This window comes from Leopardus geoffroyi, chromosome A2, assembly GCF_018350155.1.
Source record: "Leopardus geoffroyi isolate Oge1 chromosome A2, O.geoffroyi_Oge1_pat1.0, whole genome shotgun sequence".
Taxonomy (NCBI): Eukaryota; Metazoa; Chordata; class Mammalia; order Carnivora; family Felidae; genus Leopardus; species Leopardus geoffroyi.
In genome coordinates this window covers 115,030,888-115,056,976 of record NC_059331.1, presented here as the reverse complement: position 1 = coordinate 115,056,976, position 26,089 = coordinate 115,030,888, and the positions used below count along the sequence as shown (strand labels likewise).

The following is a 26,089-nucleotide window of genomic DNA, read 5'->3' as shown; positions in this document are numbered from 1 at the left end:
ATGTTTATTTATTTTTGAGAGAGAGAGAGAGCACAAGCGGGGAGGGGCAGAGAGAGAGAGAAGAAGACACAGAATCTGAAGCAGGCTCCAGGCTCTGAGCTGTCAGCACAGAGCCAACACAGGGCTCAAACCCAGGAACCCGTGAGATTATGACCTGAGCTCAAGTCACGCACTTAACCGACTACACCACCCAGGTGCCCCAGTGAAACATTTGTAACTTTTGACAATGATGTTTTTCTGTTTCCTTTGGTGGAATCCCACAGTTGTTTGGATACAATCATGAATTGTGTGCTCCACAACAATTTCCAAGTACATCCTGCTCTATAGCTTTCTTAATGTAGTAAGAACATTATTTTTCCCTGAACCTAAGCCCCCAACAAAATTGGTGTTCCTTTTATTACTGTAGAAACACATTTTTTCTTCAATATTGAACTTTTGAGCTGAATTTATAACACAGTAGACCCAACGATGTCAGATGTTTTACCTGTGAATAAACTTCCAACAGTTTACTTTGATTTCATGAATTGTATGGAGAAGAAAAAAATCACACCATTATTAGAATTAATCAATTATCAGAGGACTTATCGAAGCATCGGAGGACTCTAATATAAACAAGGCTTCATGCAGCTGTTTGACAGCTCTTCTTTTGCAAACATCACCAACACACATACAGCTATAAGTTCACATTTTGTATGTATGGAATAAATTCATTGGAATAACATGGGCAAAATTCATTGAGACGAATAGTCATTTGATCTAAATCAGAAGTGCTGCTTCACAGAGTGATATGTAAACACTCCTACTGCAGCTGCATATGTGAAATTGTCAGTTGGGGGCATAGCCTTTTAAAAATAGTTCTAACTTTTGAAATAGAGGCTGGAACTTTTCCAGTAGATTTCTGTCTGGTTTTAATGTGGTCAGAGATGTCACCAGAACCCAACAGTGGATGGTAAATGTTATCAAAGATCTTATGCACTTTGTATATACATCAACTTTCTTAATGCACAGAAACCCAGTAGTTTTTCATTTAACATGTACATTTTTGAAAATATTCATTTATTTATTTTGAGAGAGAGAGAGAGAGAGAGAGAGAGAGAGAGAGCAAGCATAAGCAGGGAAGGGGCAGAGAGTAAGGGAGAGAGAGAATCCCAAGCAGGTTCTGTGCTGTCAGCACAGAGCCTGATGTGGCACTCAGTCCCACGAACTGTGAGATCATGACCTTAGCAGAAATCAAGAGTCGGACGCTCAACCAACTGAGCCACCCAGACTCCCCAAACATGTACATTTTTTTGTTCAGTCGCAGCTGAAAATATTTATTGCCTAGCTCCCCCCCCCAAAAAAAAAGTATTAACAAAAGAGTAAAATAAATGTAATTTTATGCCATATTATAAATGAAAAACCTCTACCACAAGAGCATTCAGATAACCCATTATATACTTTATTGCAGGAGTTCTGAGTCTCTAACTCCGGTATATTTTACACAGGACCTAATGCATAATTTCCCTTATTTTCCAGACAGAGAAGCTTTCTTGAGACAGGGAGTACCAATCTTAAAAAGATACATTGGGGGCACCTGGGTGGCTTGGTCGGTTAAGCGTCCGACTTCGGCTCAGGTCATGATCTCACGGTCCGTGAGTTGGAGCCCCGCGTCGGGCTCTGTGCTGACAGCTCAGAGCCTGGAGCCTGTTTCAGATTCTGTGTCTCCCTCTCTCTCTGCCCCTGCCCTGTTCATGCTCTGCCTCTCTCTGTCTCAAAAATAAATAAACGTTAAAAAAAAATTAAAAAAAGATACATTGGAAATCGCCAGGTAAAGTATGAAAAGCAGTTTAAAAAAATTAGCTCTGTGTAAGCTTGTCTCATTGAATCATCACAAAAACCCTGTAGATGGATAATATTAGTCTGATTTCATGTATGAAGAAACCAAGGCTTAGAAAGATTAAGGGATTTGCTGGGAGTCCCCCACCTAGGACTTGATGAAGCTGGGTTGTAAGGCGAGGCCTGTGACTCTGGTGCTGGTCATCCCTGGCGGGTCCACCAATGCTGCTGCCTACACTGTGGCTCAACACGACAGGTGGCATGCACATTGTGAAACTGCTAGTCGTGTTGGTAAAATCCAGGGTGGGGTGTGGGTGCTGAAGGATGCTGCTGGAGGTGGGTGGAGGCCAGACTAACCTGAACTCGCCCTGAGAGCTGCACAGAGCCAGTGGCAAAGCTCTTCTCAGCGAAGACCCCAGGGTGACCGCAGCCTTCGCTTGCCTGCTCCCTTCCTCACCATCCTGGGCGCTTACCCTTTACAGGTAAGCCTTAGCGAGGCTGAGTTAAGCATAATTCAGTGCTCTACTGAATACTGTCTCGTATAGTTTTCTCACTGTTCTGTGTGCGTGTGTTTGATGTCTCAAGCAAAAACCTCAGCCTCTCTAAGACAGAGACTGATGTTAAATATAGATTTCTTAATAACCCCCCTTGGTGCTGAGCACATGGGAAGCATTTAGAAAAACGTGTGTTGATAGAAGGGGGGTGGTTTGGGGATTGCATTTAATTGAGTTCCCTCATATCCCAAATGTTAAGACATTTTACGTGGGTTTCGAATCTGCTTTAATTTTGCTTTTTGACACTCACCAGCTTTGTGTTGTTCCCCGCCCTCCCCGCCCCAAACTTGCTCTGGTTTGTTCGTGCCTCCTACCTTCATTTTAGCCACTTAGCCTTGCATTAGGGTCACACTTCCTACCCCGTTTCCTGCCCCATCTGAGTAACAGGCTCATTTTCTTCCAGACTTTCAAGGCCAAGTGAGTCCAGGTGGGCAGGCAGTTGACTCATTAATGCTTCATTGGCCATTCCCACTGATGTGTTACTTGATTTTACTCTCAGTTGATTAACCTTCACGGGTTTCGGTAAATCTGACCAGATCTGCTGGAAATGTGTTATATAACACTGTACCCACTAGCCACAGGTGGCGATTTCAATTTAAATTAATTAAAATTAAATTCTAAAATTCGGTTCCTCGGTCTCACCAGCCATATGTGAAGGACTCGATAGCCACCTGTGGCTAGTGGCCGTGCCATTGGACAGCACAGGTTTAGAACCTGTCCATCATTGCATAAGCTTCTGTTGAAACAAGGCAATTGTTTTGGGGTAAGAGTATTGAATAACAAATTCTGGGGCCAAACTGAAAAATATAAAACAAAGTTTTGATAAATGTGTCTTCTGGCTTATTTGTTATTTAATATAATATTAGTAGAATTTCTAGGGATAAAATTACTTTGTAGCACTCCTATAACCATTTGTTTAAGTATCTGTGACTTCTAACAAATCTGTGAGCTTTTTCAGAAGAGGGGACATGTTTTATCTTCCTGTCTCCTGGGCTTGAATTTGTGTCTGGCACAGAAAGGGCTGAAAAATGATTAGACCCTGAATCAATAAAAGCTTAGAAACATCATTTAATTTTCTGTATTGCTAACTATAGCTATTAGGCTCAAAAAGTATATTCTGAAATGTACCACTTTTTGACCTATTTTTACTATTTTTAATGCTGTATATTCTGATAATATGAAAGAAAACGTTTTCAAGAATGTCATGCAAATTCATTTGAATGAAAATAAGAGAAATGTATGGCTGGGGACACAGACAGAAAAGCTCCCTAGGGGACCCTTGTGGGTTCAGTGGAGTCCTTACACTGGGGGTGATGTGACCATCGTTCGTCTTTCTTGTGGAGGTGGCGGGAGCTGGGGGGGAGGCATCATGACTTTTGATGGCCACAGGTGCCCTGTATCTTGGTCAAGGAAGGCAGTGCAGACTATGGAAAGTCAGCTTCCTGTCCCTTTTCTTTCCCTGGAGGGGCTCTCTGCCAGAGCCCTGTGATGCTTATCTGGGCTCTGCAGATCTTTGGAATGAGGTCATCTAGGAAGTTGAATCCCTTTGATACAATTATCTCTGCATCCTTGGCCCTTTGTTCTCGTGGAGAATGACCGGTGACCCCCATGCTTCTTACGTGGTTGGAACAGCTGTTATGAGGCGAGACGCCAGGTGCTCACCCCTGTGTGGGTGTGCAGGTCCTTTCCCAGCTGTCAGGATGGGGTCCAATGGATGTAGGTGGCTCCCCCAGTAAAGCACGATCATGAAACTACAAAGAGGTGAGAGGAGAAAGGAGAACCTTATCTGTAACGGGGAACCTCACACACACCTACCCACACACACATATACACAGACGTGTATACATACACAAACATTCCTCATGACAAAGCCCAGCAGTTTTCCTCTTCAATTCCTCTTAGTTGACAACCAGTTAGACTGGTTGCAAGGGCTCATTCTTTCCCGAATGGGTAACTTTTTGGAATAGGATTTCTCTGCAGTCCTGAGCCCATCCCTTTACATGATTTAATACACTTCTCCCTATTGTATGTGGGCATCTTGCAATATTTTCTACCCAGTAGGAATTCTCCTGTGTAGCAGGCTCCCAACCCCATATCTTATACCCCTTTTCCTATACAAAGCCTCCCTCCCCAAAACTGATTTAGCCTGACCTTCCTGGTGCTGTTCTGAGCATAAGATCTCCTCCCCAGGGTCACAGCCTCAGAGGGCTTGGCGATAATGAGGGGACACTTGTCACCATTGCTGAAGTCTGGTCAAGTAACCAGGAGCCTTGTGAAGTGTGCATTTCTTGTGGGATAACTCACTCATTTAGGCCCTGTTCCAGTCGGAGAGTCCTTGTCCACTCACTCTCTCTCCCCCATTTTCCTGTCTGTTGTTTTCCAGTTGAATATTGAAATGTGCTATCAGCAATCAGGCACCATTTCTTGGCAGAAAGACCAGATGTGAAGATCTGAGGGTTGTTCTGCCTGAGATTGAGCTCCTAAAGCAAGTCCTTTGCTCTCAGGGAATGATGAGAGCATTTCTCTAGAAAGAGACAGGACTCCTACTATGTGTGTGTATGTTTTAAAATATTATTGACATTGTATGTCATCCATAGCAGAATCACAAGCTAGAATAGTAAACTGTCTGTTAGACACCAATGAAGGGAAGGCTTCTAGTTTCCCATCCATGTATGAGGGCAGGAATAGTGGATAGCAGAGGATATTTGCTGTTATCCATTCTACCTTCCTCTTGGTAACATTTCCCAATCTTCATTCAGATATTGTACTAGTCAAGGTCTGGGATGCAAACAGAAGATACAACCACAGGGCATATTGAAGGGTCCATTGCAGAGATGGAAGTGGGATGGGACCAACAAAGATGGGTGGAGTGCTAAGGGACTGGCAATAGCAGAGAGCCAGAGACCCAATTCATCCCTTGGCCTGATGGAAGGAGGAATGGAACAGGGGACCAGGGCCTGGCTAGAGCTGCAGCTGGAAGAATTGGGGGCCACCCAACAGGAGTTGACCCTCTACAGGAACACAGCCTCTGTCAGAGACAGAGCAAGGCAGGGAGAAGCTGAGGAAAATAGTTACCCCCACCCTGTTCCCCTTCCACCTTCTGATCTTCCATTGGTGTTCCCAGGATAAAATGCAGCTAGAAACTAGAGAGCAAGACAGCTGGTGTAATGCACTCTGAAAAGTTTGCCCCTGAAGGTGTAGAACAGAGCAGAGAATGGATCTGGGGGTAAGGGTGAAACAGCAGAGGAATCATGCCCCTTCCAGCAGCCTTCATGCTCTGGGAGAGGAGACCACTCTGAAAGCATAGGCTTAGGCTCTGATTACCTAATCCCCAACCAGAAAATTCCATTCCCCTGGCCATAGTGCTTAGTTCAGGATACACAACCCAATTCAGGTCAATGAATGAAAAGAAAGATTTTCTAAAGACTTTTGGAAAAGAAGATGTCTCATTCCTCTGAGAGCTACTGATAAAGAGATCCCCCACCTTCTTGCTAGTCATAAATGAAGAAACATGTAGCCCTTAAAACTGCTTTCAGCCATTTTGCGGTTTAAGTGGAGAGTCAGCTTGAGGATGAATCAGGTAGCATAGAAGAGAAGATGAGAGGACACTGTATCTTTGGTGCCACCATTGAGCACCTTATTACTGTGGTTTTTAATTACTGAGCCGAGACTGTCTTTTTATAACTTATGTCAGTTTAGCATGGAGTTTCTGTTACTTGCAACCAAAAGCATCTTACCAAAGTCAGGAGGATTGTGCCTGGAACCGGAGACCCTTTTCCTCTTCAGTGCATCCCAGAAGACAGAGCACCATAGGGCAAGACAAGCTTTGTTTGATAGGGAGAAATGTAATGGAAGTTATAGGGAGACTAAGACAAGACAAGACCAAGTCCAGAATGCCTCAAGAGAGGCAGCAGCTGGAATCGTGGAGTCAAGGGTTCCGTGTCCAATATAGGCAAGACTGGGGAGAATGCAGGTCAAGAGCAAACGAGGAAGACCAAGTTGTGGTGGTGACTGTGTCTGTCTGACAGGCTTAAAAGGCCTGGGGCAGGTTGGACAGACAGTTCTGAATGAAGTCATCACATTCTTTAATTAGGCGGGAGGACACAGCTTTCTCGATGCTCCTTGAGAATACTTGGCTGTTGAGGAAAACCATGGTGCTATGTTCTCAGTGTTCTACATCATGATTCTTAGGGGCATAAGCCTTTGGGCTCAGCCTGTGGTTTCAGTCAAAACCAAGCCAGCCATAGGGCAGAGGGAGGGGGATAAAGTTGTCCCTGGCTGGCACTCACTTTGCTGCAAGTAATAATATAAAATATTCTATGACAACTTCCTTCTTGGTGAGAGATTTTAGTAATTCCTGTCCTTGATCATAATTAAAGATGGGCTCTCCAGGCAGTTCTGGTGGTAAATAAGAAGATAATGGCAATGGTACCAGTTATGTTTATTGAGCACTTAATATATGCCTGGCTCTAATCCAAGTGCTTGATGTGCACTAATTCATTTAATCTTCACCATGTTTGAGGAGAAAATTATTATTATGTTTCCCAATGGGCATGTGAGGGAAATAAGTCACATGGGTTGAATTTTAAGTTATAGAAAATGTTCTAGTCATTTAGTTCACTCCCTTTAAGAGACTTCGAAATAGTACATATACACAGAAGAATATAAACACATATTATGTATATATTATAAAGAGTAATGTAACAAACACCCATATGTCCACAACCACTATAAGAAGGTGGTGCCATTGGAGGAGCTGTGCATCGGTTCTGTAACTGAGCCCCTCTTGTCCTCTGTCCTTAAGGTTAACCCTTGGCTGAATTTTGTTTCCATCACTCCTTTGTTTTTCTATATGGTTTTACTATCTATAGATAGGCCCAACCTGTGTCAGGCCTTTTAAGCCCACCAAACACACATGATTTTGAACAATATATTGTTTAGATTTACAAGTTTTTGACCTTTGTAGAAATGGTATTATTCTGTACATATTCTTCAAATATATGTGACATGATGTGAGATTTATCCATGTTGATCCAGGTAGCTCTGTTCACCCATTTTTCACTGAAATGTGACATTTCTTTTTGTGAACACACCACATTTTACTTTTACTGTTGTGGTTGTTGGACATTTGGCCAGGGGGTTCTTACTGTTCAAATGCTATCATTATGAGCACTCCCATGCTGTCTCTTGGTGCCCACAGGCAAGGGTTTCTCCAAGGTCTGAGCCTAGAAGCGGAGGAACTACCCTGTATGGTCTGTGCAGCCCTGAGTGCCCTGGATATTGACCGGTTACTTACCAGAGGGATTGTGTCAGTTAACGCTCTCACAAGCGTGAGGATACAGCAGTCTTGCTTACCTTTGGTACTCCACCTCTAAGTATGTTCTTTACAGTTTTCTTTGTTGAAGAAACCAGGTCATTTATTCTGTATACTTTCCCACAGTCTAGATTTTGTAATTATATTCTAGTATGTCAATCAACATGTTCCTTTGAACCCTCTATTTCCTGTAAATTGGTGATAAGATCTAGAGAATTGGTCTCATTTAGCTTTAATTTTCTGAAAAGAATACTTCAGATAATGTGGTATACTTCCATCCATCAGGGAGCACATGATATCTGGTTAACTGTAGTTTTTTGTGATGTTACCAACAGCCATTAGTGATTATTGTCTAGAGTCATTATTTAATTATGGCATTAAAATATTAAAACTCAGGGCACCTGGGTGGCTCAGTTGGTTAAGCATCTGACTTCAGCTCAGGTCATGATCTCACAGTTCATGGGTTCAAGCCCCACGTCAGGCTCTGTGTTTACAGCTCAGAGCCTGGAGCCTGCTTTGGATTCTGTGTCTCCCTCTCTCTCTGCTCCTCCCCTGTTTACTCTCTCCCTCTCTCTCTCTCTCTCAAAAATAAAAACATTAAAATTTTTTTAATAAAATAAAATAAAATAAAATAAAATAAAATAAAATATTAAAACTCTATCACCCCCACTTCGTTTCTTAGCTGGGATATTCTATAAAGAAATCCTTTTTCTCATCAACCGTTTGGTATCCTTAGATACAGTTTGTAAACAGTTGGTTGGCCTGATTCTTTCCCCTTATTTAATAGTTTTTAAAATAACAAATTGGTTTCTAGCATCCTCTAGATATGACCAGTAAAATTTTAAAACTATTATGTACCACATTTGAAATATATTTAATATTTCAGTGCATTGCAGTTATTCAAAATATTGAGTGTCAGCTGTCCCATCTCTGGCCGGTGGGAGCTTCTCTTTAAGTTGGTGTGTATGTCTTTTTTTCTTTTTTCTTTTTTCTTTCTTTCTTTTTTTTTTTTTTTTTTAGAGAAAAAGAGCACGCACTTGAGCGGTTGGAGTGAGCAGGCTAGAGAGGGAAAGAGGGAAAGAATCTTTCTTTTTATTTTTAAGTTTATTTATTTATTTTTGAGAGATACAGGGAGGGAGAGAGAGAGAATCCCAGGCAGGTTCTGCACTGTCAGCACAGAGCCCAATGTGGGTCTCAAACTCACAAACAGTGAGATAACGACCCAGGCTGAAGACAGATATTCAACTGACTGAGCCACCCAGGCGCCCTGGTGTGTATGTCTTTTTGATTCATCTGTAACACTGGTCAGCAGCTTCCTAATTTTCTGGTATGACAAGAATTGCCAGATTCATTTCATACATTTTATGTCACAGGCCTGGAATCAGCCATCTCTCCAGAATCCTGAGAAATGGTATGAAAAGCAATAATCTAGGTGCTAGGGGTTGTTATTGCTTATTATTAATGATTATTTATTGTTATTGGGTTAATCATCGCTTACCCTTGGTATTGTCAGATTAAAAAAAGAACTTTGTCAGATTGGTATGTTTAAAATAATATTACTCCAGTTTACTAATGAGTTGGAACATCTCCCATATATTTATGGATTCATCATCCTGCTCACCATTTATAATTCCTTTGTGGTGAAATGACTACTCATAATCTTTAATTTCAGGTAAGGTAGAGTAAAAGGTTTCTAGTATTAAACTAACCTTGGTCATAAGTATTTTCCTTTTCATATACTGTAGATTTGGTTTGCCAATATGTGATTAAGAATGTTGCATTTATGTTCATAAGTGAGATTGTTGTATATTTTTTTCTTGTACAAATTTCACCTCAATGTGATACATTTGCTTTATGAAGTTAATTAGGATGTTCCTTCTCTCTTCCTCCCTCATCTTCCTCCCCCTCATGTTCTCCTCCCTCTTCTTGTCCTTCTCTGTCCCCTTCTCCTGTTAAGAGGTTGTATAACTAGGATGGAAATTTTCTAATTCTTGAATGTTGTTGGTTTGAATTTACTAATGTTTTATTTGTGGGGGAGACAAAACCGACAACCACTGATTAAATTGATTTCAAGCTTATGAGAATAGTCAGTTTTCCTATTCTTACATCAGGGTTGGAAAGTTAGACTTTATTTGGAACTTGTCTATTTTGTCAAAACTTATTGGTGTAACAACTCCAGTCGTAGGTCTGATATGATGTGAAGCGGAGTATGTCCACACCTGACCTGGTGATCTCCACCAGTCGTCCACCTGTTCCTCCCCTGCCCTTCCCCATCTGGGGAGAGCCAACCCTCTTCTTCCAGTGAACCAGGCCACAAGTCTTCAAGTCACATTTGATCCTCTCCTAAAACCTACTTCCTGTCAATCAGGATGTCCTTTTGGTCTTTGCAGAACCTGGCCACTTTTCCCATCTCCATTACACCAAGTGTCTTAGTTTGTTTGGGTGGCTATAGCAAAATTCCACAGACTGAGTGACTTATTTTTTTTTTTACCTTAAATATTTATTTATTTATTTATTTATTTTTATTTTTATTTACATACTAGTTAGCATATAGTGCAACATTGATTTCAGGAGTAGATTCCTTAATGCCCCTCACCCATTTAGCCGATCCCACCACTCCCAACCCCTCCAGCAACCCTCAATTTGTTCTCTGTATTTAAGAGTCTCTTCTGTTTTGTCTGCCTCCTTGTTTTTATATTATTTTTGCTTCCTTTCCCTTATGTTCATCTGTTTTGTATCTTAAATTCCTCATATGAGTGAAGTCATAGGATATTTGTCTTTCTCTGACTAATTTCGCTTAGCATAATACCTTCCAATTCCATCCACATTGCTGCAAATGGCAAGATTTCATTCTTTTCGATTGTCAAGTAATACTCTCTTGTGTGTGTATATATATATGTATGTGTGTGTGTGTGTGTGTGTGTGTGTATATATATATACATATATATATATATATATTACATCTTCCTTATCCATTCATCCATCGATGAATATTTGGGCTCTTTCCATACTTTGACTATTGTCGATAATGCTGCTATAAACAATGGGGTACATGTGCTCTTTTGAAACAGCATGCCTGTATCCCTTGGATAAATACCTAGTAGTGCAATTTCTGGGTTGTAGGATAGTTCTATTTTTAATTTTTTGAGGAACCTCCATACTGTTTTCCAGAGTGGCTGCACCAGTTTTCTTTCCCACCAGCAGTGCAAAAGAGGTCCTCTTTCTCCACATCCTCTCCAACATCTGTTGTTGCCTGAGTTATTGATGTTAACCATTCTGAAAGATGTGAGGTGGTATCTCATTGTGGTTTTGATTTGTATTTCCCTGATGATGAGTGATGTTGAGCATTATTTCATGTGTCTATTAGCGATCTGGATGTCTTCTTTGGAAAAGTATCTATTTATGTCTTTTGCCCATTTCTTCACTGGATTATTTGGTTTTTTTTGGTTTTGAGTTTGATAAGTTCGTTGTAGATTTTGGATACTAACCCTTTATCTGATATGTCGTTTGCAAATATCTTCTCCCATTCCATCGGTTGCCTTTTACTTTTGCTGATTGTTTCCTTCGCTGTGCAGAAGGTTTTTATTTTGATGAGGTCCCAATAGTTCATTTTTGCTTTTGTTTCCCTTGCCTCTGGAGACGTGTCAAATAAGAAGTTGCTGTGGCCAAGGTCAAAGAAGTTTTTGCCTGCTTTCTCCTCAAGGATTTTGATGGCTTCCTGCCTTACATTGAGGTCTTTCATCCATTTTGAGTTTATTTTTGTGTATGGTGTAAGAAAGTGGTCCAGGTTCATTCTTCTGCATGTCTCTGTCCAGTTTTCCCAGCACCATTTGCTGAAGAGACTGTCTTTATTCCATTCGATATTCTTCCCTGCTTTGTCAAAGATGAGTTGGCCATACATTTGTGGGTCCTTTTTTTGGGTTCTCTATTTTGTTCCATTGATCTGAGTGTCTGTTTTTGTGCCAGTACCACACTGTCTTGATGATTACAGCTTTGTAATATAACTTGAAGTCTGGGATTGTGATGCCTCCTGCTTTGGTTTTCTTTTTCAAGATTGCTTTGGCTACTTGGGGGTCTTTCCTGGTTCCATACAAATCTTAGGATTGTTTGTTCTAGCTCTGTGAAGAATGCTAGTGTTATTTTGATAGGCATTGCATTGAATATATATATTGTTTTGGGTAGTATCAACATTTTAACAGTATTTGTTCTTCCAATCCAGGAGCATGGAATATTTTTCCTTTTTTTGTGTGTATCTTCTTCCATTTCTTTCATAAGGTTTCTATAGTTTTCAGTGTATACATTTTTTACCTCTTTGGTTAGGTTTATTCCTGGGTATTTTATGGGTTTTTGTGCAATTGTAAATGGGATAGATTCCTTGACTTCTCATTCCGTTGCTTCATTATTGGTGTATATAAATGCAACCAATTTCTGTGCATTGATTTTATATTCTGAGATTTTGCTGAATTCATGGATCAGTTATAGCAGTTTTTTGGTGGAATCTTTTGGGTTTTCCGTATAGAGTATCATGTCATCTGCAAAAAGTGAAAGTTTGACTTCCTCCTGGCCAATTTGGATGCCTTTTATTTCTTTGTGTTGTCTGATTGCTGAGGCCAGGACTTCCAATACTATGTTAAATAACAGTGGTGAGAGTGAACATCCCTGTTGTTTTCCTGACATTAGGGGGAAAGCTCTCAGTTTTTCCCCATTGAGGATGATACTAGCAGTGTGTCTTTCATATATGGCTTTTATGATCTTGAGGTATGATCCTTGTATCCCGACTTTCTTGAGGGTTTTTATCAAGAAAGGATGCTGTATTTTGTCAAATGCTTTCTCTGCGTCTATTGAGAGGATCAGATGGTTCTTGTCCTTTCTTTTATTGATGTGATGTATCACATTGATTGGTTTGTGGATACTGAATCAGCCCTGCATCCCAGGTATAAATCCCACTCGGTCATGGTGAATAATTCTTTTAATGTATTGTTGAATCCAGTTGGCTAGTATCTTTTTGAGAATTTTTGTATCCATGCTCATCAGGGAAACTGGTCTATAGTTCTCCTTTTTAGTGGGGTCTTTGACTGGTTTTGGAATCATGGTAATGCTGACCTCATAGAATGAGTTTAGAAGTTTTCCTTCCATTTCTGTTTTTTGGAACAGCTTCAAAAGAATAGGTGTTAACTCCTCTTTAAATGTTTGGTAGAATTCCCCTAGAAAGCCATCCAGCCCTGGACTCTTATTTTTTGGGAGATTTTTGATTATTGATTCAATTCCTTACTGGTTAAGGGTCCAGACTGGGTGACTTATAAAGAAAGGAAATTTATTTTCTGGAGGCTAGAAGTCCAAAATCAAGACACCAGCATGGTTGCTTTCTGGTGAACCTTCCTGGTTCATAGCTAGTACCTTCTGGCTCTGTGTTCACATGGTAAAAAGAGCTAGGGAGCTCTGTGGGGTCTTTTTTTTTTTTTTTTTTTTAATATAAGAATACTAATTCCAGGGGGCACCTAGGTGGTTTAGTCAGTTAAGCGTCCGACTTCAGCTCAGGTCCTGATCTCACAGTTTGTGAGTTCAAGTTCCACATCAGGCTATCTGCTGTCAGAACAGAGCCTACTTCAGATCCTCTGTCCCCCTCTTTCTACCTGCTCTCCCCCTGCCCCGCCCTGCTTGTTCTCTCTCTCTCTCTCTCTCAAAAAACAAACATTAAGAAAAAAGAAGTTATGTCATCAGAGCCCTTCCTTCACCCAACTATAGAAAGCTCCACTCCTACCCAGTCACTTATTATCATCCTTACTTTTATTTATTTTTCTTCTTAGCATTCATCATCACCTGATTTATATATATTTTTTATTGTCTGTCTTCTGCTATTAGAATATAATCTCCTTCAAGGCAGGGCCGATCTGCTTTGTCCATTTGCCAGATTTTCGATGTCTAGCTCACAACCCAACACATGGTAGGTGTTCAATAAATATTTGATGAATGAATGAATGAATAAGTGCAGGTTGGCGTGAAGTTACAAATTCTCAGGGGAGACTGCTTCCCCATTCACCTGGAGTCATAGCTCTGCCTTCACGCAACAATTTTGTTCTTGTTTTTGCTGTCACCCCTTTCCTGAAGGTGTAGGTAGCCTTTTGGAGATTGAACTTAATTCATGGAGTTAGGATGGCCGAAGGGAGTATCTGCTTTTCGACTTGATACCATTTAACGGCCCAAGGCATCGTTTCTTTCTTCCTGGGGAGTGAATATCAGGAAATGTCCCCTGGAAACTGTCTTCACCACTTTTAAAAAATTCTGATTTCTTGCTCTCACTTCATTTTTTTTGGTCTTCTGAGGATTCCCTTTGCTTTCTTATAAGCTTAGCTATGCATTTCAACTAAATCACATTTATTTATTTTATTTTGCATTTTAGGGAAGGATTTCATACTATTGAATATGGAAATTTTCAAACTTTCCATTTTTCATGCAGTGCACAGCTGCCCAACAGAGTAACTTGCCCAAGGTCTTTACTGTAAATGAAATCCCTGAGACCAGACTTGGGACTCCTTACCTCCAAGGCAGTACTTTCCTTCCACAGTGGGCTGGTGGCATGCCTTATTTTCTTTGGAGGTGTTAAAAGAACAGATATTTCTAGCCTAATGGGTGACTGTACCCAGAGAGGACAAAAAAGAAGGAAGACAACAGTAACACAACAGTCTCTGGTTCTAAGAAAACTGTTGTAGCCACTGAGGCTGTCATAACCATTTGTGAATATGTAATGGGAGGGGCACCTGGGGTAGCTTAGCCCGTTGAGTATCCGACTTTTGATTTTGGCTCAGGTCCTGATCCCAGGGTTGTGGGATCGAGCCCCGCCTCAGGCTCTGCACTGAGGTTGGAGCAGACTTAAGATTCTCTCTCTCTCTCCTTCTGCCCCCTCCCCCACCTTCACTCACTCACTCTCTCCCTCTCTCAAATAAAAAAAAATAAAAATAAGAAGTAAGAGTTTAAAAAATACATATGTAATGGGAAGTAGCTGGGGATTATGGCTGATTTCAGCAGAGTAGCTTTTGTTAGAAGTTGCTCCTTTGTCTTTTTCTTGAGAATTCAGATGTGAAGGGCTCATTTTCCTCAGGATTTCTGCTCTGGCGTAAGGCTGGATGCCATTCCCCTTCCGGCTCCTGCAGTTCATGTAGGCTGTGCCTTGGGAGGCTGCCAGTCAGAATGGAAGCAGTGGTTCCTTATGTATAGCTGATTTTTTTAACAATTATTTTTGGCTCTAGTGAGGTAGTGTAGCTGGAAACAGCTGCAGGTTGGACTGCTCAGAATACTATGCAAATGAGTTGAAAAGTGAGAAGTTCAGTCAATCAATCCGTTTTGCTTCATGTGATGCCAACTGACATTTTTTTTTTTTTTTTAAACCTTGTTCGTCTCATTGAATTCACTGACTTTGGGCCTGAATTGACTTAATTGCATGGTTCCTTTTGACATGTTGTAGACAGTGATTGCTCTGTTGAGCCATAATCAGGCGCAACAAATAACACCACGAGTATTAGTAGACAGCCCTGGCTGGTAGACGGCTTGCTAACTTTTTCCTTGTAAAACAACTTCATGCTGCCCACCTAGCAGTTAGTGGGTTTAAAGAGCATGTGAATAATAGGTGGGAAAGCATTCTGTCCTGTGAATTAAATTTTAATCATTAGGTCAGTTAATCCAGTACTAGTTTTTGATAGACAAGGTTATGATGACCTTCAAACCGTAGGCAGTGAACTATTCTGGGATACCTGCCTTTGGTCTTTTGCTTGGAGGATGTCCTTTTCATAAACAGCATTGTACTGAAGCCAGCACCCTGAAATTATTATAGAGTTATTTAGTCAAAAGTTACAGATATTTTTCAGCTTCTGAGACAAACCACCAAATTGTTTTCATGAAAAGATGTCTTTGTTTATATTTACTCCAGAGGAACACGCAAGAGTTTATCTCACCATACGTAGGCCAGTATGGAATATTTTATCCAAAAAACACTTTGCTACTTTCATTGGGGAAAATGGTAGCTTTTTAAATTTACATTTTTCTGACTATTCTTAGGGTTGAATATATTTTTTTCTATGTATTAATCATTTTTTGAAGAAGGGTTGAACTAGTCTGTTTGCACCCTTTACCCGTTTATTGGGATCTCACTACTTTTTTCCCATAGATTTGCATGCAATCTTTATATTCTCATGTATTTGTCATGTTTTTATTATGTTAAATCTATATTTAAATGAGACTTTTTATGCTCTTTTCCTCCCAAGATCTCCTTTTCACATCCTTCAACATAAAACTTCATCTTTTTCCTTTTCATTGAAACAAAACAAGTATTTCTCTGAAACTTGGTCATATGAAATCTTAGGGTAAACTGATGTGAGAATTTAAATGGTCAATGACTGCTTTGAATCCTTTTGAAAATAGTAAGATTAAAAACTTAAAAAAAAATTTTTTTTAACGTTTATTCATTTTCGAGATACAGAGAGAGACAGCATGAGTGGGGGAGGGGCAGAGAGAGAGGGAGACACAGAATCCAAGGCGGGCTCCAGGCTCTGAGCTGTCAGCACAGAGTCGGGCGCGGGCCTTGAACTCATGAACCGTGAGATCATGACATGAGCTGAAGTTGGACACTTAACTGACTGAGCTACCCAGGCACCCCTAAAAAGTCTTTTTAAAAATCCTACCCATGAGTGGGGCACCTGGGTGGCTCAGTCGGTTGGGCGTCCAACCTCAGCTCATGTCATGATCTCACGGTTTATGAGTTCAAGCCCCACGTCCGGCTCTGTGCTGACAGCTCAGAGCCTGGAACCTGCCTCGGATTCTGTGTCTCCCTCTTTCTCTGCCCCTCCCCCACTAATTCTCTCTCTCTTTCTCTCTCTCTCTCTCTCTCTCAAATATAAATAAACATTAAAAGAATTTTTTTTAAATCCTACCACTGAGTGTGTTTAGGCTCAAATGAGGATGTTTATCCTCAAAGTATTCACCTTGAATATTTTAATGAAGTTACTCCTCAAGTCATTTTGGGGACCGTTCTTTTGGAATTGCCCTGCAGAGCCTGTGGCATATTCTTTGGCTCTCCATTATTGGTTATAATATCTATGGCAGGTAGTTTATTTTTAGAAGGAGCATAAAGTCATTTGGAACCAAAGCTATTCAGTAAGGTGAGCTATTAAAGAGAACCAGAAATATGGAATGCATAGGAACACACAGAAGCACACACACACACACACAAACACACATGCACACAGAGTTGCATTTTCTGTGTTTTCTAGATTAAACCTGAAAACAACTCTAAAAATAGGGCTATCAATATTTTTAAGTGATAACACTGTTAGTTAAACAAGACAATAACCTTCTACAGTGACATCTTTAAAGATAAAAGCATTGAAATAAACATTCAAGTTCTAGCATATTTGTTTAAAAGTTTGTCCCACTGTTTGATAGTGGCATTTCATTTCAGTGTTAACTGTGGTAACTCCAAGTGCAAAGTTTTGTTCGTACTGAAAATGTTCCCATAGGAGGTTCTAATTACAAAGTCGGGTGTACATTGGAAGAAGAGGTCCCTACTTTGGTTTTCAGCCCTGTACTGAGCATGTAATGAGTTTCTGGTCTCAGTAGCACCATGTGCTGAACTCGGTGAATATCATGTACATCTGTGCCTGTTATAGGCTTCTTCAGAATGCTAGTGATTCATGTTTCTTACAAAAAGCTTGGAAAAATCCTTTTTCTTTTGGTTTATTGGACTTCCTCTCACTATATCTATATTCAAGATGTTAGACTGACAACCTCAAAGCTCTCCCGAAGATCAAAAGGGAATCTTTCAGAATTGAGTTGGACATAGATGGAAGCACCTAGCTGTGGTGTGAAGGAGATGGAGGGGAACCCCAAAGAGACTAACTCTACTGCCTTGTAGACAGAGTATACAGGAGCAGCCTGATCTGTGAGCTCTTTGGTGTGCTGACACCTCCCTGGGCCCCAGTTTCCTCACCTGTAACATGGGCAAAAAATGAAAAATCTTTGTCTCACAAGGTGTGGCAAGACTGAAATGTAATGACCAGCAGTGTGTTGCACGCATCAAGCATTCAGGTGATGTAGCTTTTACTACTGTCATTGTATCATCATCTTTGTAGCCCTCAGCACCTGCCGTGGTGCCTGTTTAATAAGAGCACAGTAAATGGTACTTTCTATTACTGTCAGGCTTGTATTCTTGTCATCACTTAGCACAGAGCCTAGCATATAGCCAGTGTGCCATGAACGAATATTAAATGAAAAAAATCCACTTTACATGGCCAGGCATAATTGATACTGTATATTCAGGGAAAAAAATGGTGTTTAACATCCTTTTTTGATGAATCAAAATCTTTCTTTTCTTCTCTTGTGTGCTCTGAGAGCCCGACAGTGGAGTATGGTTGTTATAAGTCCAGACGCTAGAACTGGACCACCTGGGCTCAAATCCTGGTTGTGTGACTGGGGAAAGTTACCTACCCTCTTTGTGCCTGTTTATTCTTCTGTAAAATAATAGTGCCTTCCTCGTAGGGATTAGAGACTTTTACATGTAAGTAATTAGAACAATGCATGGCAAATAGTATAGGACATCGAAGTGTATGCTGGGAAAGGGAAGAATTTTAAAAAGGGATAAGGCAAAGTCTCTCTCCTCAGAGAAGCTCGCCAGTCCTCAGGGATCCATGTATGCCCACGTGGTATGCAAGAGCATGAAGGAGAAGCCAACTGCATGTGAAGGATTAAGCATAGAAACCTGTACATTTTTAACAACCAGCTGTCTGGGAGGAAAAAAAGGCCCTAATTTGTAGTTTTTACAATTTCTGTGCTGTAAATATTGCTCCTGTGGCCAACTTCAAGCCACCATTGTGACATTCCCGAATGTGGCACTGGGAAAGGATGCACACAGTCGGTTCTTAAAGGCTGATGTGAGCAGGCTCCAAGATGCTACTGGGTAGAAGCTTCGAGACTACAGAGGAGAACACCACATTTTGGCAATAGAGGCTTTACAATTCCACTAGTTGTAGAGTTGTACCTGATTCTGGGGACAAGAAGGTAGGCCAGAGGGAGGGGCCACTTTCTTTACACAACCTACTGCTTTCAAAAAAAACAAAAAAACCTCTATCACCTGATCCCTAAATTCTTCCAGTAATTCAATTCTTTTGACCATTCAGTCCTTGACCTTGAGATTGCTGTGTGTAGGACAATTACAAAGATAATTTAGGCTTTTTGAGTTGTAGAAAGAGGTAGTCAAGAAACCAGACTTTCATTGCCTCCTAATGTAGTCTTCTTCAGGCATCTCAGGGAAAAGGAACCACAACAGAATCCTAGGCCCAAACTCTCTGGATGACTTTAAGAAAGCACTGAAACTCGCCATTTCTTATGTCTTCCATAATACAATGGGTGAAATAATATGGCAGTAGTCACTACTTCTTCTATTCAACAACAATTTCTTGTTGCTTGCCTTCCAGGTGCCTGATAGGATTGACCCCATGACCAGACCCTGCCAGTGAATTGTGAGAGGAAATGAGAGTGTTACTTTTGGGCACAATGATGAGTTGCTAGAATGGGACACTCCTGAATGCTCTCTTCCTGTGCCACGAGGAGCAGCCATGTTCCAGGTGATGGCCGCTCTGTCAATGTAGATCCTGCAGAGATGACATGGGGTAGATCCCCCACTTGACTCATGAGAGACCAAGCAAGAAATACAGATTTGTTGTGTTAATCCACTGAGATTGTGGGGGGTCACCATGAAGCACAACCGATCCTTTCTTGGCACAAAGATCAGACATGAGAATCACGTGCATTTATAAACATTGGATGGAGAGGTCTGACAACATTAAAGCACTCTACCCAAAGAAGGAATTAGCATCCCTGAATTAGCAGGTGGGTGGAACAATTTGACAAAACTCATTCGTGGAAAATCACTTGCAATTATTTCTTTGAAATAGAACTTGAACTCTGAGGAGCTACATCAGGTCTTTACAATGGGTCAAATTTGCTCTTGGCTTTCCTGGTCCTAGGCTGGAGAACAGTCAGCTTTAAGCCTTTGGGGTTAAAGTTTCCAGAAGTCTTAGTGAGGAGGAAAAAGATGTTTTATAGTTGTTCAGGAATAGGAACAGTGACCATATAACAGTAGCATCTCCTTCAGCAAAGAGTAACAGGAAGAATGACCATTTCTGGAGGGCTTGTGTGCCAGAACTTTATATATAAAAATGTCTAAGCCCTGTACCAGATTTCCCCATTTTCAGAGAGTGATAGCTTTTCAAAGATCATATAGAAAGAAAGCACTGGACCTAGAATTAAAAGAGATCTGTTTTAGAGTCTGCCGCAGTAACCTTTTCCCAGAAGGAGACACTGAGACAAGGATTCATGCTCAAATAATGTCCTGGGCCATGGAGAGTAATCCAGGAGAAGTAAGGAAGCCAATAAAGGATGCATTATTACATCAGCTACTACACTGGCAACTGTGGTTTGATCTCCAAAAGAAAAAGCACATAATTCATGACCCAAAATTAGCCCACTCAAGAGCTGAGGGAGCTGGGTATTTATACACCAATGTCCAAGAGTCATTGGTTGAATGCCTGATTTGGGGAACAAACACCCTCAGATGCAGAGATGCAGACCCTGACAATTGGAAGTCATCTGGAATGCATGACTGTCCACGGTTGTGGGTGGAGACATGATAGCCTTTGCTCTAGGCTATAAAGCCTGGGGTCTGCACACCACTCTACCCTGCTCAGCTGCCTTGGTCCCTGAGTCATGGTAGGCTCCTGAGCACGTCCCCACTATCCCCGGCCACCAGGCTTCTCCAAGGGCAGGAAAACCCTTCTATGGTTCCAGTGCTGCATGTAGAGGCTATCTGGTGCCCAGTCAGTAAAGGAGAGAGCTCTTGGAAGAAACTACTGTAAATGGTGTTAGTATAATCCACTTCCTAGAGTTTGTGTGAGAATCGACTACATGCAGCATTCTCGGAACAGTGTCTGACACACAGTAAATGCACAATAAATGTTGGTTACAATGGTGTGGAGGATGATGGACAGGGCAGGAGAGGATGAAGAGAAGGAACAACAAGAAGAGGAGGGAGGAAGGGAGGGAGGGAGGAGGGATTAAAAGGAGAGAGGTGGAAAAGCTCTTGTCACAATGTATCATTGACACTGGCTGTTGACATCAGCAAACTGTTCTCTTTCCTTTTCTCAAGGTTTGGGAGTGATACACTCCTGTCTCAACTGGAATAGTCCAAGAGGTAGCTTCCTGCAACATCTCCAGCTCTGATTCCTGCTCAAGGTTATGCTCCTGATGGTTGCGCTGCTGGAAAGATGAGACAAACCACCAGGGTTGAAAGTCTGTGCTTCAGAGCCGCCAAGGATGTGGTGGGCTTTCCAAATGGCTTCTTCAGTTGAGCTGAAGGCCCAGAATGTAATGTTTGTTTATGTGCCATGCCAGTTTAGACTGTCCTGAAAGTGTGTGTATGTGTATATGAGGGTGTGAGAGAGAATACACACATGCGTTTAACTTGAAGAGTGTGTATCATTCTAGACATTCTGGAAAATAATTGCTCTCAATAAGGACAAACGCAGTCACCATTTCCTATTTTCACTGAAAGCTGAGAGAGAAAAGCAATGGCTTGAGTCATCGAACGGGGGTTTCAGATTAGATATGAGGGGAAATTTCTTTTTCAGGTGAATTTGGTAAACCCTGGAATGGATTATCAGGGGGGAATTTTGAAGCCTCTTTCTCTGGGAGCTTTTGAAAATAGGATAAATGCTCATGTGCCTGAGATAGTGGAAGCCTGAACCTATCTGGAGATGGCATGATAGATTGGCTTCTCAGTAGCAGCAGAGGAGAAAGGAGCCTCCTTTCTCCTGAGGTCTACTGACCGAGTTTCACCTTTCAGAGCATTTCAGCATTACTGATTTTCTCTGATTGAAAAGCCACAAGTGTTCATTATTTGAAATTCGGCGATTACATAAAAATATGAAAAACTAAAATCAAACAAAATTCTGTAATCCAAAAATAACCCAAATTATATATGTACGTATATAGTATATATATGTATATAGTCTCAAAAAAATTGTATAGTCTTTTATATAGTCTCAAAAAAATTGTATCACATACTACATGGTTCTGTAATCTAGCTTTTGTACTTAGTATATTGTGGACTCCTTTCCATGTCAGTAAATACCATTTTACATCATGTAGCATGTAGCTGTATCATGGATCATGTACACGTCTCCATGTAGCTTGACTTACATAATCAGTTCTCTACTGTGGAGGTTAGGTTGTTTTCCCTGGAAATCCTTGCACATATATCCTTGTGAATTGTCTAGTTATTGCTTCAAAATAGATACCTGGGAGTAAAATAGCTGAGTTAAGGGTCTGCCTGTTTAAAATTGTCCTACCTATTGCTAGGTTTCCCTCTAGAGAGGTCATACCACTTTAAATTTCCATCAGTGATGCTTGAGAGAGTCTATTTCCCCCTTTTCTAAATAACACGGGCTGCTCTCAATATTTTAATATACATTTCTTTGAGTCTTAGAGAGGCTGAGGTTTTCAACGTTTTCAAGCATTTATATTTTTGTTACTAGCCTTTTGTGTCCTTTATCCATTTTTTTTAAAGAGGGCATTTGGTAAAGTAGATAGATACATACATACATATATGCATACACATACACATATGTATGTACAGATTCTGTATCTTTGTATATCATTTTCCAAGTCGCCTTTTAACTGCTCTGATTATTGATATGCTGTACAGAGTCTGCTACATAGATTATTCTTTGGGATACGTTAGTTATACCTAGAATAACAATGGGTTTCTGGAATCCTGGCCATACCTGTGTCACCTGTTTCTGGACCAGTTGAGGTCTCAAGTCACCAAGGAGTGTGGGGCTGAGAGTGTGAGTAGCTAGGTAAGGGTGTATATACGTGGCCAGTGCATATCTTATGGAGTCAGGCCAAGGGTTCCCTGTCACTGAATGAAGTCAGAGCCACAGGGCTTGATGGCAGAACATGAACCAAGCCTTCAGCACGTGGAGTACGTAATGGTGGGCAGAGCGGGAGATGAGGGGCCGAGGGAAGGAAGGGAAGATGGTCCCTCAGGGCCAGTCTGTCTGCTCCCCTCCATCTAAAAGCAGCAGCATCTCCCCCTTCTCTATACCCCACCTCCTCTCCCCATCCCCACAAAGTACACACGCTAAGAGGCTACACTAACCAGGCCTGTTGTTGATTCTCTCCTTTCTCTTGCTCTGGGCCAAGCAGAGGGGGGACATGGACACTTTTCATGCTTAGTGATGTAGGGCAAGTGATGTAGGGCCTAACTGCACACGGGCAAGGTAGACAGAGGGGGGAAGGAACAGGGCAGTCCCCCTGGGGTGGAGCTGCTTCTGGGGTGAAGGACCCAGCAGCTGGTGTAGTGGAAATAGAACTTGCCGTCAGGTTTTATCACAGAGATGGAGCTAGAAAGAGGACCACATCCTAATTCTTCTGACTTGTCTCTGCTCATCCCTTGTTATTTTAGTTGTTTCGGGCTGCAAGTTTTGTGAGTTGACAACAGTATCTTGTTCATTTCACTCAGAGTAAAATCCATATTCCTAACCTGGCCTGTAAGTCCCTTTACATCTTACCTCCGCCACCTCTCCTACCCCATTTCTTATCCCATTCCTCAGATCATTTTAGTCCACTTGCTCCTTGAACAACTCAAGTGCATCTGTGCCCCAGGGCTATTGCACTTGTGTTCACTTTGCTTATAACGCCCTTTCCTCACACATTCACATAGCTTACCCCCTCCTTCCTTCAGGTCTCTGCTCCAGTGTCACCTTATCTTAGTGGCATGTGGATGCCTTTGGCAGCACTGCATCCGGGAAGTCTATCTCAGAGAGCAGGTTCCTGACATGGACCCCAGGCTGGGGCAGGGCTGACTGCCAGGACGTGAAGCCAGTTTTGGCAGAGTCCAGGTCCAAGCCGCTTACCAGGGCAGGGAGTTGACACAAGGGACCCAGGTGAGAATTCAGTAACTGGGACTGGATTCCTTCTAGGCCTACCTGTCCAGTGCTGAGCCAGTCCCACCCACAAGCAGCATCTGTCTGCCTCCAGCCTCTTTCTGGGCTTATGCCCAGAGCCCCACCACCCTATCATCCCAACCTGCTCCCATGCCCCTCATTCCTTATGCCTTCCTACCCTGTCCCCTTCCTTCCTGAGACCTATATCCCTCCTCATCCCATTCTGGAAAAATCTCCTTTCCCCTCCAGGTGTATTGTGGGTCCAGAACCCACATTAAGGGGTGGGCATTGTCAGCTGCTGCTGTTTTAGGAAGTCCATCAGTTCAATATTTCCAGAACGTTATTCAGTCAAGCCTTGGATATGCTAATGTGAGCCTGTGTCTTCCACTTGGGAGCTCACTAGTCAACCAAGGAAGGATTTTACGGAGAGCTGCAAATCTCTAAGTACTAAAGCTCACTGGATGTGACAAGTCCATTTGGGAGATTAGGCAGGGAAGCTAGGGAGAGAGAAGCTTAGGCATTATCCATCTGCCAGGCTGACAGAGGCATCTCCTCCCAACCAAGAGAGGAAGAGAGTGGTATCCAAGAAAGATGGAGACAAGGCTTATATACACACACGGTTTGGATGTCTTGGCTAAAAAACTCACCCATTATCTAAACAGCTGATACAACTAATGCTAGGCCCCACACCAAACGTTTCTATTCATTTAGTCTAAGGGTGGGCCTGGTAAGTTTTTTTTGTTTTGTTTTTTTTTTAAGATTCCCAGGTAACTACTGGTTTCACTTTGCTACTTGATTGTCCTCTGTGTCCCAGACATTGTGGTGGCATGGGGGGTACAAGATGAGGTCTTTACAGGCCCTGATGGAATGGATCAATCAATGCAATCAAAATGCCTAGGCTAATAGTGTGTGACAGCCTTTTCAATAGGAGATCAAGATAATTGCTTTAAAGGGGGACAATTTAACCCATCAACAGGATGTTATGTCTACCCAATGTGAGATAATCAGATTTATTTTCCTGAATTGATGCAATTAAATTCATATTGTTGTTTTTGTACCATATAGAGACAGCCAAGCACATCATCTCTTCAAGTGGAATCTAGGTACCACCTGTTTTGAGAAGGTTGTCTAAATAGAAATTCCTGAACCCCTACCCAGAGCTCCCTGATCAGAATCTCTGGTTCCCAGGTTTTTCTTAGGCAGTGGTTCCCAACCTTGTCTGCACATTCGAGTTAAATTTTTTTTTCATGTTTATTTTTGAGAGAAAAAGAGCGTGAATAAGGGAGGAGGAGGGGCAGAGAGAGGGAGACCCAGAATCCAAGGCAGGCTCCAGGCTCTGAGCTGTCAGCACAGAGCCCAACGTGGGGCTCAAACTCACAAACTGTGAGATCATGACCTGAGCCGAAGTCGGAGGCTTAACCAACAGAGCCACCCTGGTGCCCCTACCTGGGGAACTTTTAAACAGTCCAGGCTGCACACACCACCCCCCCCCCCCAGACCAATTAAATAAGAAGCTCCAGGTGGAAGAGTCAGGGAGAGAATGCAGGCATCCATGTTTTAAAGCTTTCCAGGTGGTTCCAATGTGCAGCCAAGATTAAGAAGTGGAGTTAAGTGGCGGGAGGAGGCAGGCATCAGGATCTTTCAGAAGCTCCCGTGGGATTGCTAATAGAAACTACAGAGCATGCTCTCGGAGCAGATGTCTTCCACACAAAGAGCCCGTGAGCCTCCTTCCTGAGATCCTGGATTTCTTTGTGGTAGTGTGGTTCACGGTGAGCTCTGGTCCAGGGAAGAACCGCTGTGGAGAGGTTACCAGAACTGTGTCTGTGTCTAACACAACAGTCAGAAAGTCTGCACTGCCCAACTCCTCAGGCCCTAACATTTTTCTTGGTTGTTCTCTTGGTCTTCTTGTGGCCGCACTGGGCTTGGCTGCCGGGCCCTCCGACACCCCTGAGTTTGCCTCTTGGGTCTTCCCGTCTTATCTTCTCTTGGGCTGGCACGCAGGGGCGTCTGTTTCATGCATCCAAACTGGCCAATTAGAACGGGAGGCAACCGCAGTTCTAGGCGTCCAACTCCTCCCTTCTAGATGTATTAAACGCTGCAGATGAGCTGCTTTGTGCCATGGCTGAAGTGAAATATACACGCCAGCAGCCAGGCAGTCAAGTTGGCATAAACCAGGCTTGTTTATTTTTTGTCGTTTTTTTTTTTTCCTTTGTGGTTTGAATGCCACCCTCCTGGAGCTGGGAAAGGATATTGGCTCACAGGAAATCCCACATATTGTTACTCACCAAGTTTGAGAAAACTTTTAGTTTTTACCATTTGCTGCCAAGTGCGGAAGGGTTGTTCTAAACCCTGGCTGCACACATTAGATGCACCTGAGGAGTTATGAAAACAGTGCTGGGTCCCACTCAGGCGGA

General features: G+C 42.1%; 1 long non-coding RNA gene across 2 annotated transcripts in view; it reads left to right on the top strand.

Annotated features, from left to right (window-relative positions):
• The window catches only part of LOC123606539, a 40,869-nt gene that overhangs the window by 11,803 nt on the left and 2,977 nt on the right, over window positions 1-26,089 (top strand). The window contains exons 2-3 of one of the 2 annotated variants that reach the window (XR_006716329.1): window positions 19,146-19,560; window positions 20,876-21,047. This is a non-coding gene — a long non-coding RNA (uncharacterized LOC123606539). Of the gene's footprint in view, window positions 1-19,145; window positions 19,561-20,875; window positions 21,194-26,089 lie in introns of those variants that run through there. The other variant, XR_006716328.1, reaches the window with a different exon arrangement.